Raw genomic sequence first — 15,097 nt, forward strand, 5'->3', positions numbered from 1 at the left:
TTGATTAACGGGATCACCTCATTAGGAGAATGACGTGATTGACATGACCCATTACGTTAGCTTAGCACCCGATCGTTTAGTATGTTGCTATTGCTTTCTTCATGACTTATACATGTTCCTATGACTATGAGATTATGCAACTCCCGTTTACCGGAGGAACACTTTGTGTGCTACCAAACATCACAACGTAACTGGGTGATTATAAAGGTGCTCTACAGGTGTCTCCAAAGGTACTTGTTGGGTTGGCGTATTTCGAGATCAGGATTTGTCACTCCGATTGTCGGAGAGGTATCTCAGGGCCCACTCGGTAATGCACATCACTATAAGCCTTGCAAGCATTGTGACTAATGAGTTAGTTGCGGGATGATGTATTACGGAACGAGTAAAGAGACTTGCCGGTAACGAGATTGAACTAGGTATCGAGATACCGACGATCGAATCTCGGGCAAGTAACATACCGATGACAAAGGGAACAACGTATGTTGTTATGCGGTCTGACCGATAAAGATCTTCATAGAATATGTAGGAGCCAATATGGGCATCCAGGTCCCGCTATTGGTTATTGACCGGAGAGGTGTCTCGGTCATGTCTACATAGTTCTCGAACCCAAAGGGTCCGCACGCTTAAAGTTACGATGACAGTTTTATTATGAGTTTATGTATGTTGATGTACCGAAGGAGTTCGGAGTCCCGGATGAGATCGGGGACATGACGAGGAGTCTCGAAATGGTCGAGACGTAAAGATCGATATATTGGACGACTATATTCGGACTTCGGAAAGGTTCCGAATGATTCGGGTATTTTTCGGAGTACCGGAGAGTTACGGGAATACGTATTGGGCCTTATTGGGCCATACGGGAAAGAAGGAAAAGGGCCTCAAGGGTGGCCGCACCCCTCCCCTTGGTCTGGTCCGAATTGGACTAGGGAAGGGGGGCGCCCCCTTCCTTCCTTCTCTTTTTCCCTTCCTCTTTTCCTATTCCATATGGGAGGTGGAATCCTACTAGGACTAGGGAGTCCTAGTAGGACTCCACACATGGTGCGCCCCCTCCTAGGGCCGGCCTCCTCCTCCCTTGCTCCTTTATATACGGGGGCAGGGGGCACCCCAATGACACACTTGATATACGATATTTTAGCCGTGTGCGGTGCCCCCCTCCACCAGATTACACCTCGATAATACCGTCGCAAAGCTTAGGCGAAGCCCTGCGTCGGTGGAACATCATCATCGTCACCACGCCGTCGTGCTGACGAAACTCTCCCTCAACACTCGGCTGGATCGGAGTTCGAGGGACGTCATCGAGCTGAACGTGTGTAGAACTTCGGAGGTGCCGTGCGTTCGGTACTTGATCGGTCGGATCGTGAAGACATTCGACTACATCAACCGCGTTGTGATAACGCTTCTGCTGTCGGTCTACGAGGGTACGTGGACAACACTCTCCCCTCTCGTTGCTATGCATCACCATGATCTTGCGTGTGCGTAGGAATTTTTTTGAAATTACTACGTTCCCCAACAAAGACAACATACATCTCATCAAAATATCGAATGAATACCAAATTCACATGACTACTAATAGCAAGACTTCTCCCATGTCCTCAGGAACAAACGTAACTACTCACAAAGCATATTCATGTTCATAATCAGAGGAGTATTAATATGCATAAAGGATCTGAACATATGATCTTCCACCAAATAAACCAACTAGCATCAACTACAAGGAGTAATCAACACTACTAGCAACCTACAGGTACCAATCCCAGACTTGGAGACAAGAATTGGATACAAGAGATGAACTAGGGTTTGAGAGGAGATGGTGCTGGTGAAGATGTTGATGGAGATTGGCCCTCTCCCGATGAGAGGAGCGTTGGTGATGACGATGGTGATGATTTCCCCCTCCCGGAGGGAAGTGTCCCCGGCAGAACAGCTCTGCCGGAGCCCTAGATTGGTTCCGCCAAGGTTCCGCCTCGTGGCGGTGGAGTCTCGTCCCGAAAGCTTGCTTATGATTTTTTCTTGGACGAAAGACTTCATATAGCAGAAGTGGGCACCGAAGGGCCAACAGGGGGCCCACGAGGCAGGGAGCGCGCCCAGGGGGGTAGGGCGCGCCCCCCACCCTCGTGGCCAGGGTGTGGGCCCCTTCTGGTATTTCTTCCGCTCAGTATTTTTTATTATTTCCAAAAACAACTTCCGTGGAGTTTCAGGACTTTTGGAGTTGTGCAGAATAGGTCTCTAATATTTGCTCCTTTTCCAGCCCAGAATTCCAGCTGTCGGCATTCTCCCTCCTTATGTAAACCTTGTAAAATAAGAGAGAATAGGCATAAGTATTGTGACATAATGTGTGATAACAGCCCATAATGCAATAAATATCGATATAAAAGCATGATGCAAAATGGACGTATCAACTCCCCCAAGCTTAGACCTCGCTTGTCCTCAAGTGGAAGCTGATAACGATAAATATGTCCACATGTTTAGAGGTAGAGGTGTCGATAAAATAAAATACGGACATGAGGGCATCATGGTTAATCTTATAACAGCAACATATATGGATATTGTCATATGATTTCTTATGCTCAAGTAATAATCTATTCACAATGCAAAGTATGAATCAGAAACTTTATTGAGAACTAACAAACTATAATCTTAGTCATTGAAGCAATTGCAATTTATCATAACATCAGAAAGAGTCTATGTCAGAGCTTTTTAGCAAGTCCACATACTCAACTATCATTTAGTCTTTCACAATTGCTAACACTCACGCAATACTTGTGGTTACGGAGTTTTAATCGGACACAGAGAAAGATAGGGGCTTATAGTTTCGCCTCCCAACCTCTTACCTCAAGGGTAATGTCAACAATAATAGTTCATGCTAACCTACATCCAATTAGATATATATATCAGGATCTTTCCAACATCCTGTGCTTGCCAAAGGATAAAATGTAAAAAGGAAAGGTGAAGATCACCATGAATCTTGCATAAGGTAGAAGATAATAATAAAAGATAGGCCCTTCGCAGAGGGAAGCAGAGGTTGCCATGCGCTTTCAGGGTTGGATGCACAAAATCTTAATGCGAAAGAACGTCACTTTATATTGCCACTTGTGATATAGACCTTTATTATGCAGTCCGTCACTTTTATTTCTTCCACATCACAAGATCGTATAAAGCTTATTTCCTCCACACCAATCAATCATACATATTTAGAGAGCAATTTTTATTGCTTGCACTGATGACAACTTACTTGAAGGATCTTACTCAATCCATAGGTAGATATGGTGGACTCTCATGGCAAAACTGGTTTAAGGGTATTTGGAAGCACAAGTAGTATCTCTATTTGGTGCAAAGAATTTGGCTAGCATGAGGGGGAAAGGCAAGCTCAACATGTTGGATGATCCATGACAATATACTTTATCTCAGATATAAGAAAACATAACCCATTACGTTGTCGTCCTTGTCCAACATCAACTCTTTAGCATGTCATATTTTAATGAGTGCTCCCAATCATAAAAGATGTCCAAGATAGTATATTTATATATGAAACCTATCTTTCTTTATTACTTCCTATTAATTGCAACAATGACCAAAACTATGTTTGTCAACTCTCAACAACTTTTAATCATCATACTCTTTCTATGTGAAGTCATTACTCTCCATAAGATCAATATGATCTCTTTGTTTCTTTTTATTCTTTTTCTCTTTTCTTTTATTCCCTCAAGATCATAGCAAGATAATCAAGCCCTTGACTCAATGCTAATCTTTATTATATAACTCACGGACTCGATTACATAAAGGGACCATAAGGCAAAACCCAAAACTCAATTATACCATAAACTTTATTCTACTTTATCAAGATACTACTAAAAGGATCGAACTAAGAAAAACGGTAAAGATAGAGATGTGATGGTGATACGAACCGGGGCACCTCCCCCAAGCTTGGCAGTTGCCAAGGGGAGTGCCCATACCCATGTGATTATATCTCCTTTGCTGGTGAAGAAGATGGTGGTGATGATGGGTAGTCGCACATCGAGCGTAAGAGATCCTCCAACTTGCGGATAATGCCCTTGAGTGCAACGATATGCTCCTTCAACAAAATATTTTCAAGTGTGAGATACTTATTTTGTATACGAGCTAGCTCAATCATCTTGAAAGCTTCGATCTCAGTTGGGGTAAGAAGATTGTGATCAAGTTGAAGGATGTCTTCTGTTGCCGGAACTTGGTCCTCCGTGGCCTTCTTGATCCCTTCATCCTTGTTGATCTCCATGGGTTCTTCCCTCTTCAGCTCTATCTTCATTAGCCAAGCATCGTTGTCACCATTGTTGGAGGAGGGGGACGACATGATGCCTGGCCTTGACAACCCTGACAGAAAACAGCTCAAAACAAGAACAGAGGACAATTGCGTGATACGGTGGTCAAAACCTTCGGGAGATTATATAATGAATTTTTACCGACCAAAATACGCATCGTGCAAGAAAATGGAGTCCGGAGAGCGCACGAGGTGCCCACGAGGCAGGGGGCGCGCCCAGGGAGGTAGGGCGCGCCCTCCACCCTCGTGGAGCCCTCGTGACCTTCCCCGACTGCTTCTTATTTTTCTACTTTTCTAAATATTCCAAAACGGAGAAAAATTGCCATTAGAACTGTTTTGGAGTCGGTTTACTTACCGTACCACATACATATTCCTTTTCGGAGTCTGAAACGTTCCAGAAAGTGTCCCTTATGTATTCCTCCGGGGTTACGGTTTCAATAACATTGGTTTCAACATTTATGGGATTACCTGAGATATAATGTTTGATTCTTTGACCGTTCACCACCTTCGGATTTGTGCCCTCGAAGTTGTTCATTTTTATGGCACCGGAACGATAGACCTCCTCGATAACGTAAGGACCTTCCCATTTAGAGAGAAGTTTTCCTGCAAAAAATCTTAAACGAGAGTTGTATAATAATACATAATCACCCACATTAAACTCACGCTTTTGTGTCCTTTTGTCATGCCATCTTTTAACTTTTTCTTTAAACAATTTGGCGTTTTCATATGCTTGGGTTCTCCATTCATCAAGTGAGCTAATGTCAAATAACCTCTTCTCATCGGCAAGTTTGAAATCATAATTGAGCTCTTTAATAGTCCAATAAGCCTTATGTTGTAGTTCGAGAGGCAAGTGACATGCTTTTCCATAAACCATTTTATACAGAGACATACCCATACGATTTTTATATGCAGTTCTATAGGCCCATAATGCATCATCAAGCTTCTTGGACCAATTCTTTGTAGATCTATTAACAGTCTTTTGCAAAATTAATTTGAGTTCTTTATTACTCAATTCTACTTGACCACTAGACTGTGGATGATAAGGAGATGCAATTCTATGATTAACATCATACTTAGCAAGCATTTTACGGAAAGCACCATGAATAAAATGTGAACCACCATCAGTCATTAAATATCTAGGGACTCCAAACCTTGGAAAAATAACTTCTTTAAGCATCTTAATAGAAGTGTTATGATCAGCACTACTAGTTGGAATAGCTTCTACCCACTTAGTAACATAATCAACAGCAACTAAAATATGTGTGTATCCATTAGAGGCAGGAAATGGTCCCATATAATCAAAGCCCCAAACATCAAATGGTTCGATAACAAGTGAATAATTCATAGGCATTTCTTGACGTCTACTAATATTACCAATTCTTTGACATTCATCACAAGGTAGGACAAACTTACGGGCATCCTTGAAGAGAGTAGGCCAATAAAAACTGGATTGCAATACCTTATGTGCAGTTCTATCTCCAGCGTGGTGTCCTCCATAAGCCTCGGAGTGACACTTGCATAGGATCTGTTCCTGTTCATGCTCAGGTACACAACGTCCAATAACACCATCTACTCCTTCTTTATAAAGATGTGGGTCATCCCAAAAGTAATGTCTCAAATCATAGAAAAACTTTTTCTTTTGCTGGTATGTGAAACTAGGTGGTATAAATTTAGCAACAATGTAATTAGCATAATCTGCATACCATGGAGCAGTATGAGCAGCACTTATGACATTTAATTGTTCATCAGGAAAGCTATCATCAATAGGTAGTGGGTCATCAAGCACGTTTTCTAACCTAGACAAGTTATCTGCGACGGGGTTCTCAGCTCCCTTTCTATCAATAATATGCAAATCAAATTCTTGTAGCAAGAGAACCCATCTAATAAGTCTAGGTTTAGCATCTTTCTTTTCCATAAGATATTTAATAGCAACATGATCAGTGTGAATAGTTACTTTAGAATCAACAATATATGGTCTGAACTTATCACAAGCAAATACAACTGCTAAGAATTCTTTTTCAGTAGTAGCATAATTTCTCTAGGCATTGTCTAGAGTATTACTAGCATATTGAATAACATTTAATTTCTTATCAACTATTTGCCCTAGAACAACACCTACAGCATAATCACTAGCATCACACATAATTTCAAAGGGTAAATTCCAATCGGGTGGCTGAACAATAGGTGCAGAGATCAATGCTTTCTTAAGTATTTCAAATGCTTCTACACAATCATCATCGAAGACAAATGGTATATATTTTTGTAATAAATTAGTCAGAGGCCGAGAAATTTTTGAGAAGTCCTTAATGAACCTCCTATAAAATCCGGCGTGACCAAGGAAACTTCTTATACCTTTGATGTCCTTGGGACATGGCATCTCTTCAATAGCATCAACTTTAGCTTTATCAACTTCAATGCTCCTTTCAGAAATTTTATGCCCCAAGACAATGCCTTCATTAACCATAAAGTGGCACTTGTCCCAATTCAAGACAAGATTAGTTTCTTCACATCTCTGCAAAACTTGATCAAGGTTGCTCAAGCAATCATCAAAAGAGGATCCATAAACGGAGAAATCGTCCATGAAAACCTCACAAATCTTTTCACAAAAGTCAGAGAATATAGCCATCATGCATCTTTGAAAGGTAGCAGGTGCATTACATAAACCAAAATGCATACGTCTATAAGCAAAAGTACCGAAAGGGCAAGTAAATATGGTCTTTGCTTGATCATCAGCTGACACAGGTATTTGAGAGAAACCAGAATAACCATCTAGAAAGCAAAAATGTGTATGTTTGGATAATCTTTCTAGCATTTGATCAATAAAAGGTAAGGGGTAATGATCTTTTTTAGTAGCTTTATTTAATTTGCGGAAATCAATTACCATCCTATAACCTGTAATAATTCTTTGCGGAATCAATTCATCTTTATCATTAGGAACGACAGTAATACCTCCCTTCTTAGGGACACAATGGACAGGACTTACCCACTGATTATTAGCAATGGGATAGATTATACCTGCCTCAAGGAGCTTTAGCATATCCTTTCTTACCACTTCTTTCATTTTAGGATTCAGCCGTCGTTGATGATCAATAACTGATTTGGCATCTTTCTCCAAATTTATTTTGTGTTGACATAGAGTGGGACTAACGCCCTTAAGATCATCAAGAGTATATCCAATAGCAGCACGGTGCTTCTTCAGAGTTTTCAATAATTTTTCTTCCTCCTTCTCTGAAAGGTTAGCACTAATAATAACAGGATATATCTTCTTTTCATCAAGGTAAGCATATTTAAGAGTATCAGGCAAAGGTTTAAGCTCAAACACGGGATCACCCTTGGGTGGAGGAGGATCCCCTAGGATTTCAACAGGCAAGTTGTGTTTCAGAATAGGTCCCTATTTAAAGAACACTTCATCTATTTCCCTTCTTTCATTCATAAACATATCATTTTCATGGTCTAGCAAATATTGTTCTAAAGGATCACTAGGAGGTACGGCAATAGAAGCAAGACCAATAATTTCATCTTTACTAGGCAATTCCTCTTCACGGTGTTGTCTACGAAATTTAGAGAAATTAAACTCATGAGACATATCACCTAAACCAATAGTAACAACATCCTTTTCGCAGTCTATCCTAGCATTAACAGTGTTTAAGAAGGGTCTACCAAATATAATGGGACAAAAGCTATCTTGTGGGGAACCAAGAACAAAAAATCAGCAGGATATTTAGTTTTCCCACACAAGACTTCAACATCTCTAACAATCCCAATTGGTGAAATAGTATCCCTATTGGCAAGCTTAATTGTGACATCAATTTCTTCTAACTCAGTAGGTGCAATATCATGCATAATTTCTTTGTATAAGTCAATAGGTATTGCACTAGCACTAGCACCCATATCACATAAGCCATGATAACAATGATATCCTATTTTAACAGAAATAACAGGCATGCCTACCACAGGTCTATGTTTATCTTTAGCACAAGGTTTAGCAATTCTAGCAGTCTCATTACAGAAATAAATAACATGCCCATCAATATTATCAGCCAAGAGATCTTTAACCATAGCAATATTAGGTTCAACTTTAACTTGCTCAGGAGGTGTATAAGTTCTATTATTGCTTTTTATGAACCACAGTTGATGCTTTAGCATGATCCTTTATCCTAACAGGAAAAGGTGGTTTCTCAACATAAGCAGTAGGAACAATAGGATCATTATAAGTGATAGTCCTTTCTTCAACTTTAATAGGTGCAGCTACTTTTACTTCTATGGGAGGATGATATTTAAACCACTTCTCCTTAGGGAGATCAACATGAGTAGCAAAAGATTCGCAAAAGGAAGCTACTATCTCAGAGTCAAGTCCATATTTAGTGCTAAATTTACGGAAAACATCAGTATCCATAAAAGATTTAACACAATCAAACTTAGGTTTCATACCTGACTCCTTACCTTCGTCGAGATCCCAATCTTCAGAGTTGCGTTTAATTCTTTCCAATAAATCCCATTTGAATTCAATAGTCTTCATCATAAAAGAGCGAGCACAAGAAGTATCGAGCATGGTGCGATTGTTATCAGAAAGCCGAGCATAAAAATTTCGAATAATCATTTCTCTTGAGAGCTCATGATTGGGGCATGAATATAACATTGATTTAAGCCTCGCCCAAGCTTGAGCGATGCTTTCTCCTTCGCGAGGCCAAAAATTATATATATAATTGCGATCACGATGAACAAGATGCATAGGATAAAACTTCTGATGAAATTCCAATTTCAATCGTTTGTAGTTCCATGACCCCATATCATCACATAGCCTATACCATGTCAATGCATCTCCCTTCAAAGATAAAGGGAAGACCTTCTTCTTGATAACATCATCAGGCATACCTGCAAGCTTAAATAATCCACAAACTTCATCCACATATATTAGGTGCTCATCAGGATGTAATGTTCCATCTCCTGCAAAAGGATTAGCTAGCAGTTTTTCTACCATACCCGAAGGAATTTCAAAGTAGACATTTTCATTTTCAGTAGGTTCAGTAGGTTGAGGAGCAACTCTTTGCTCTACTGGTCGGGGTGAAGATACCCCGAACAAGCCCCTCAGAGGATTACTTTCCATAGTAACAAGTGACAGTAAATTTCAGCTCACTATATAAATTTTTCCTTACCAAATTCCACCTACCAAAGGCGCTTCACTCCCCGGCAACGGCGCCAGAAAAGACTCTTGATGACCCACAAGTATAGGGGATCTATCATAGTCCTTTCGATAAGTAAGAGTGTCGAACCCAATGAGGAGCAGAAGGAAATGATAAGCGGTTTTGTGATAAGATAATTTGTAACGAGCAACAAGTAACAAAAGTAAATAAAGTGCAGCAAGGTGGCCCAATCCTTTTTGTAGCAAAGGACAAGCCTGGACAAACTCTTATATAAAGAAAAGCACTCCCGAGGACACATGGGAATTATCGTCAAGCTAGTTTTCATCACGTTCATATGATTCGCGTTCGGTACTTTGATAATTTGATATGTGGGTGGACCGGTGCTTGGGTGCTGTCCTTACTTGGACAAGCATCCCACTTATGATTAACTTCTATTGCAAGCATCCGCAACTACAAAAGAAGTATTAAGGTAAACCTAACCATAGCATGAAACATATGGATTCAAATCAGCCCCTTACGAAGCAACGCATAAACTAGGGTTTAAGCTTCTGTCACTCTAGCAACCCATCATCTACTTATTACTTCCCAATGCCTTCCTCTAGGCCCAAATAATGGTGAAGTGTCATGTAGTCGACGTTCACATAACACCACTAGAGGAAAGACAACATACATCTCATCAAAATATCGAACGAATACCAAATTCACATGACTACTAATAGCAAGACTTCTCCCATGTCCTCAGGAACAAACATAACTACTCACAAAGCATATTCATGTTCATAATCAGAGGAGTATTAATATGCATAAAGGATATGAACATATGATCTTCCACCAAATAAACCAACTAACATCAACTACGAGGAGTAATCAACACTACTAGCAACCTACAGGTACCAATCCCAGACTTGGAGACAAGAATTGGATACAAGAGATGAACTAGGGTTTGAGAGGAGATGGTGCTGGTGAAGATGTTGATGGAGATTGGCCCTCTCCCGATGAGAGGAGCGTTGGTGATGACGATGGCAATGATTTCTCCCTCCCGGAGGGAAGTGTCCCCGGCAGAACAACTCTGCCGGAGCCCTAGATTGGTTCCGCCAAGGTTCCGCCTCGTGGCGGCGGAGTCTTGCCCCGAAAGCTTGCATATGATTTTTTCTCGGACGAAAGACTTCATATAGCAGAAGATGGGCACCGGAGGGCCAACAGGGGGCCCACGAGGCAGGGGGCGCGCCCAGGGGGTAGGGCGCGCCCCCACCCTCATGGCCAGGGTGTGGGCCCCCTCTGGTATTTCTTCCGCCCAGTATTTTTTTATTTCCAAAAACAACTTCCGTGGAGTTTCAGGACTTTTGGAGTTGTGCAGAACAGGTCTCTAATATTTGCTCCTTCTCCAGCCCAGAATTCCAGCTGTCGGCATTCTCCCTCCTTATGTAAACCTTGTAAAATAAGAGAGAATAGGCATAAGTATTGTGACATAATGTGTGATAACAGCCCATAATGCAATAAATATCGATATAAAAGCATGATGCAAAATGGACGTATCACTCCCCCTCCGACAGGGTGCCGGAACGGGGTCTAGATTGGTTTCTCGTGGCTACAGAGCCTTGCGACAGTGAAACTTCTGTTCTCCCCAAGGGTTTTTGGAATATTTGAGAATTTATAGGGCAAAGAGGTGGTGCGGGAGGCCACCGAGGTGGGCACAACCCACCTGGGCGCGCCTGGGCCCCCAGGCGCGCCCTGGTGGGTTGTGCCCCCCTTGGGGCACCCCCAGGTGCTTCTCTGGCCCACTAGATGTCTTTTGGTCCACAAAAAGTTTTGCGGTGTTTGGACTCCGTTTGATAGTGATTTCATGCGATGTAAAAAACAAGCAAAAACAACAACTGGCACTGGGCACTTCGTCAATGGGTTAGTCCCAAAAAATGATATAAAGTTGCTATAAAATGATTGTAAAACATCCAAGAATGATAATATAACAGCATGAATACTTCATAAATTATAGATACGTTGGAGACGTATCACAAACCAGTGCTCCCAGTTGGGAGAGTCTGGCGCGTAGGCATGCATGGAGCACTTCTCCGGCGTAAGGAGCTCATGCCGCCGGGAAATCTCCTCCGCGTGCGCCCGTGCAGACCACCGAGCCGTCGGGATGGGGATGCGACGCAGGTCCAGATGCCAGCCGTGCGGCAAGTTCACATCCGGATACGGTAGGGGCTGGCGGTACTCCTAGTGCCAGTGCCTGGTGGACTAGGATGTAGAACTGCTTTCGCTCGCGCGGTAGCGTGCCGCGTCTAGCCGCACGGCGGTGGAGGAGGGAGCCCGTGGGAAGAGCTCGCTCCGGCGCTAAACCTCCCATTCCTCCCTCCCTTCCCGCTGAAGATGCCCATGGCTTTGCTAGGGTTTCTAGCTGGCTGGCTAGCTGGCTAGGGTTTTCTAGTCACCGGCAAGGGAGCAAAGGTGGCCAGATGGGGGCGGGGAGTGGATGAGGCCGGCCCTGCCGCACGCGTCCATTAAAAGGACGGGCACGCGACACTTCCACACACTGCCAGGTGGGCCCTCGGTACGTGGTCGCATTAATTATGACCACTTGGGGTTGTTGTCCGATCGACATGTGGGGCTGCGGCGGACACCGAGGGGACGCGCGGCGTGTCCGTGCCGACGCATTTCAAGCCCAAATTTGTGCCAGAAATGGGTCGGCCCGTTGGGCCATCGTTTTTGTCCGCGGCGACCCAAACAGACGTGGGCGGACGAAATGGGTCACCCGGTTGGAGTTGCTCTAACTCTACACTAAAACTAGCACTAAACATAAAAGGAATAAAATCACTACTAGAAAAGCAAAGACTGCTACACTTGGCACGAGAAATTTGAGCATAGGAGGCACGAAGAAGCATTGCCGAGGAAACATAGATGCAGTATTGATCGGGGTGACATCCACAAAAGGAAGATCGGCGACACCTTTATGTACTCATGTCGCATACGGACCCTACCCTCTTGCCTTGGCTCAAAAGGCGCCGAACCGTCGGACATGAGGAACGCTCACCCCAGAGAAAGAGAGGTGCTGAAGACCCAAAGTAGCCCTAGAGAATGACCACCTTGACAAAGAGAGCATGCCAGCTAGACCACATCGCCAAAGATATTGGACACCAGAGCGCAGCGGGAAAGCCACCAGGTATAGCTGCAAGGTACGGGGCAGCACGCCAACAAAAAGAGAGAGGAGAGATGAGGCAGATGAAGGAAATATGCCCTAGAGGCAATAATAAAGTTGTTTTATATTTCCTTATTCATGATAAAGGTTTATTATTCATGCTAGAATTGTATTGATCGGAAACCTAAATACATGTATGAATACGTAAACAAACACCGTGTCCCTAGTAAGCTTCTACTTGACTAGCTCGTTGATCAAAGATGGCTAAGGTTTCCTAACCATGGGCATGAGTTGTCATTTGATAATGGGATCACATCATTAGGAGAATGATGTGATGGACAAGACCCATCCGTTAGCTTAGCATAATGATCGTTCAATTTTATTGCTATTGCTTTCTTCATGTCAAATACATATTCCTTCGACTATGACAATATGCAACTCCCGGATACCGGAGGAATGCCTTGTGTGCTGTCAAACGTCACAACGTAACTGGGTGATTATAAAAATGCTCTACAGGTATCTCCGAAGGTGTTTGTTGGGTTGGCATAGATCGAGATTAGGATTTGTCACTCCGAGTATCGGAGAGGTATCTCTGGGCCCTCTCGGTAATACTGTTGGGAAACGTAGCATGAAATTTCAAAAAAAAATCTACGCACACGCAATGATCTATCCATGGAGATGCATAGCAACGAGGGGGAGAGTGTGTCTACGTACCCTCGTAAACCGTAAGCGGAAGCGTTTCACAACGCGGTTGATGTAGTCGAACTTCTTCGCGCTTCAACCGATCAAGTACCGAACGTATGGCACCTCCGCGTTCTGCACATGTTTAGCTCGGTGACGTCTCGCCTCCTTGATCCAGCAAGACACTGAGGTAGTAGATGAGTTCCGTCAGCATGACGGGGTGGTTACGGTAATGGTGAAGTGGTCACTGCAGGGCTTCGCCTAAGCACTATGAAAATATGACTGATACATCTCCAACGTATCTATAATTTTTTATTGTTCCATGTTGTTTTACTATCAATCTTGGATGTTTTATAATCATTTTATAGTCATTTTATATCATTTTTTGGTACTAACCTATTAACATAGTGCCAAGTGCCAGTTGTTGTTTTTTCATGTTTTTTACATCGCAGGAAATCAATATCAGACGGAGTCCAAATGCAATGAAACTTCACGATGATTTTTATGGACCAAAAGGAATAAGTTGGGCCCTGGTTGCACCTGGGGGAGTACCGAGGAGGGGACAACCCACCAGGGTGCGCCAGGAGGCCCACGCGCGCCCTGGTGGGTTGTGCCAACCTCGGGTGCCCCCTGGACCGCCTCTTTGCTCTATAAATACCCCAAAAATCCCAGAACCCTAGGGGAGTCGACGAAATATTCATCCAGCCACCGCAGAGTCCAGAAGCACCAGATCCAATCTAGACACCATCTCGGATGGGGTTCACCACCTCCATTGGTGCCTCTCTGATGATGCGTGAGCAGTTTTTTGTATACCTTCGGGTCCATAGTTAGTAGCTAGATGGCTTTCTCTCTCTCTCGCTGAATTCTCAATACAATGGTCTCTTGGAGATCCATATGGTGTAACTCTTTTTGCGGTGTGTTTGTTGGGATCTGATGAACTTTGAGTTTATGATCAGTTATATCTTTTTATATCTGTGTAAGTTATTTGAGTTTCTTTGATCTCTTATATGCATGATCTCTTATAGCCTCGTATTTCTTCTCCGATATTTGGGTTTTGTTTGACCAACTTGATCTATTTATCTTGCAATGGGAAGAGGTGCCCGGTAGTGGGTTCAATCTTACGGTGCTTGATCCCAGTGACAGAAAGGGAACCGACACGTATGTATCGTTGCTACTAAGGATAAAAAGATGGGAACTATATCTACGCAATAGATAAACGGATCTTGTCTACATCATGTCATCGTTCTTATTGCATTACTCTGTTTTTCCATGAACTTAATACACTAGATGCATGCTGGATAGCGGTCGATGTGTGGAGTAATAGTAGTAGATGCAGGCAGGAGTCGGTCTACTAATCTTGGACGTTATGCCTATGTAATGATCATTTCCTGGATATCGTCATAATTATTTGAAGTTCTATCGATTGCCCAATAGTAATTTGTTTACCTATCGTTTGCTATCTTTCTCGAGAGAAGCCACTAGTGAAACCTACGGCCCCGGGGTCTTCTTTCTCATATATTTGCTTGCGATCTACTTTTCCTTTCCATTTTTATTCAGATCTATTAAACCAAAAATACAAAAATACTTTGCTGCACTTTATTTTATTTGCGATCTATTATTTCAATCTACTACCAATTTCTGGCTTCGTTACCCGAAAGGGATTGACAACCCCTTTAACACGCCGGGTTGCGAGGTGTTGTTATATGTGTGCAGGTGCTGTTTACGTTGTGTTGCTTGGTTCTCCTACTGGTTCGATAACCTTGGTTTCTTCACTGAGGGAAATACCTACCGTCGTTGTGCTGCATCATCCCTTCCTCTTTGGGGAAATACTGACATAGTCCTAGCAGA

Source organism: Aegilops tauschii, chromosome 7 (assembly GCF_002575655.3).
Source record: "Aegilops tauschii subsp. strangulata cultivar AL8/78 chromosome 7, Aet v6.0, whole genome shotgun sequence".
Classification (NCBI taxonomy): domain Eukaryota; kingdom Viridiplantae; phylum Streptophyta; class Magnoliopsida; order Poales; family Poaceae; genus Aegilops; species Aegilops tauschii.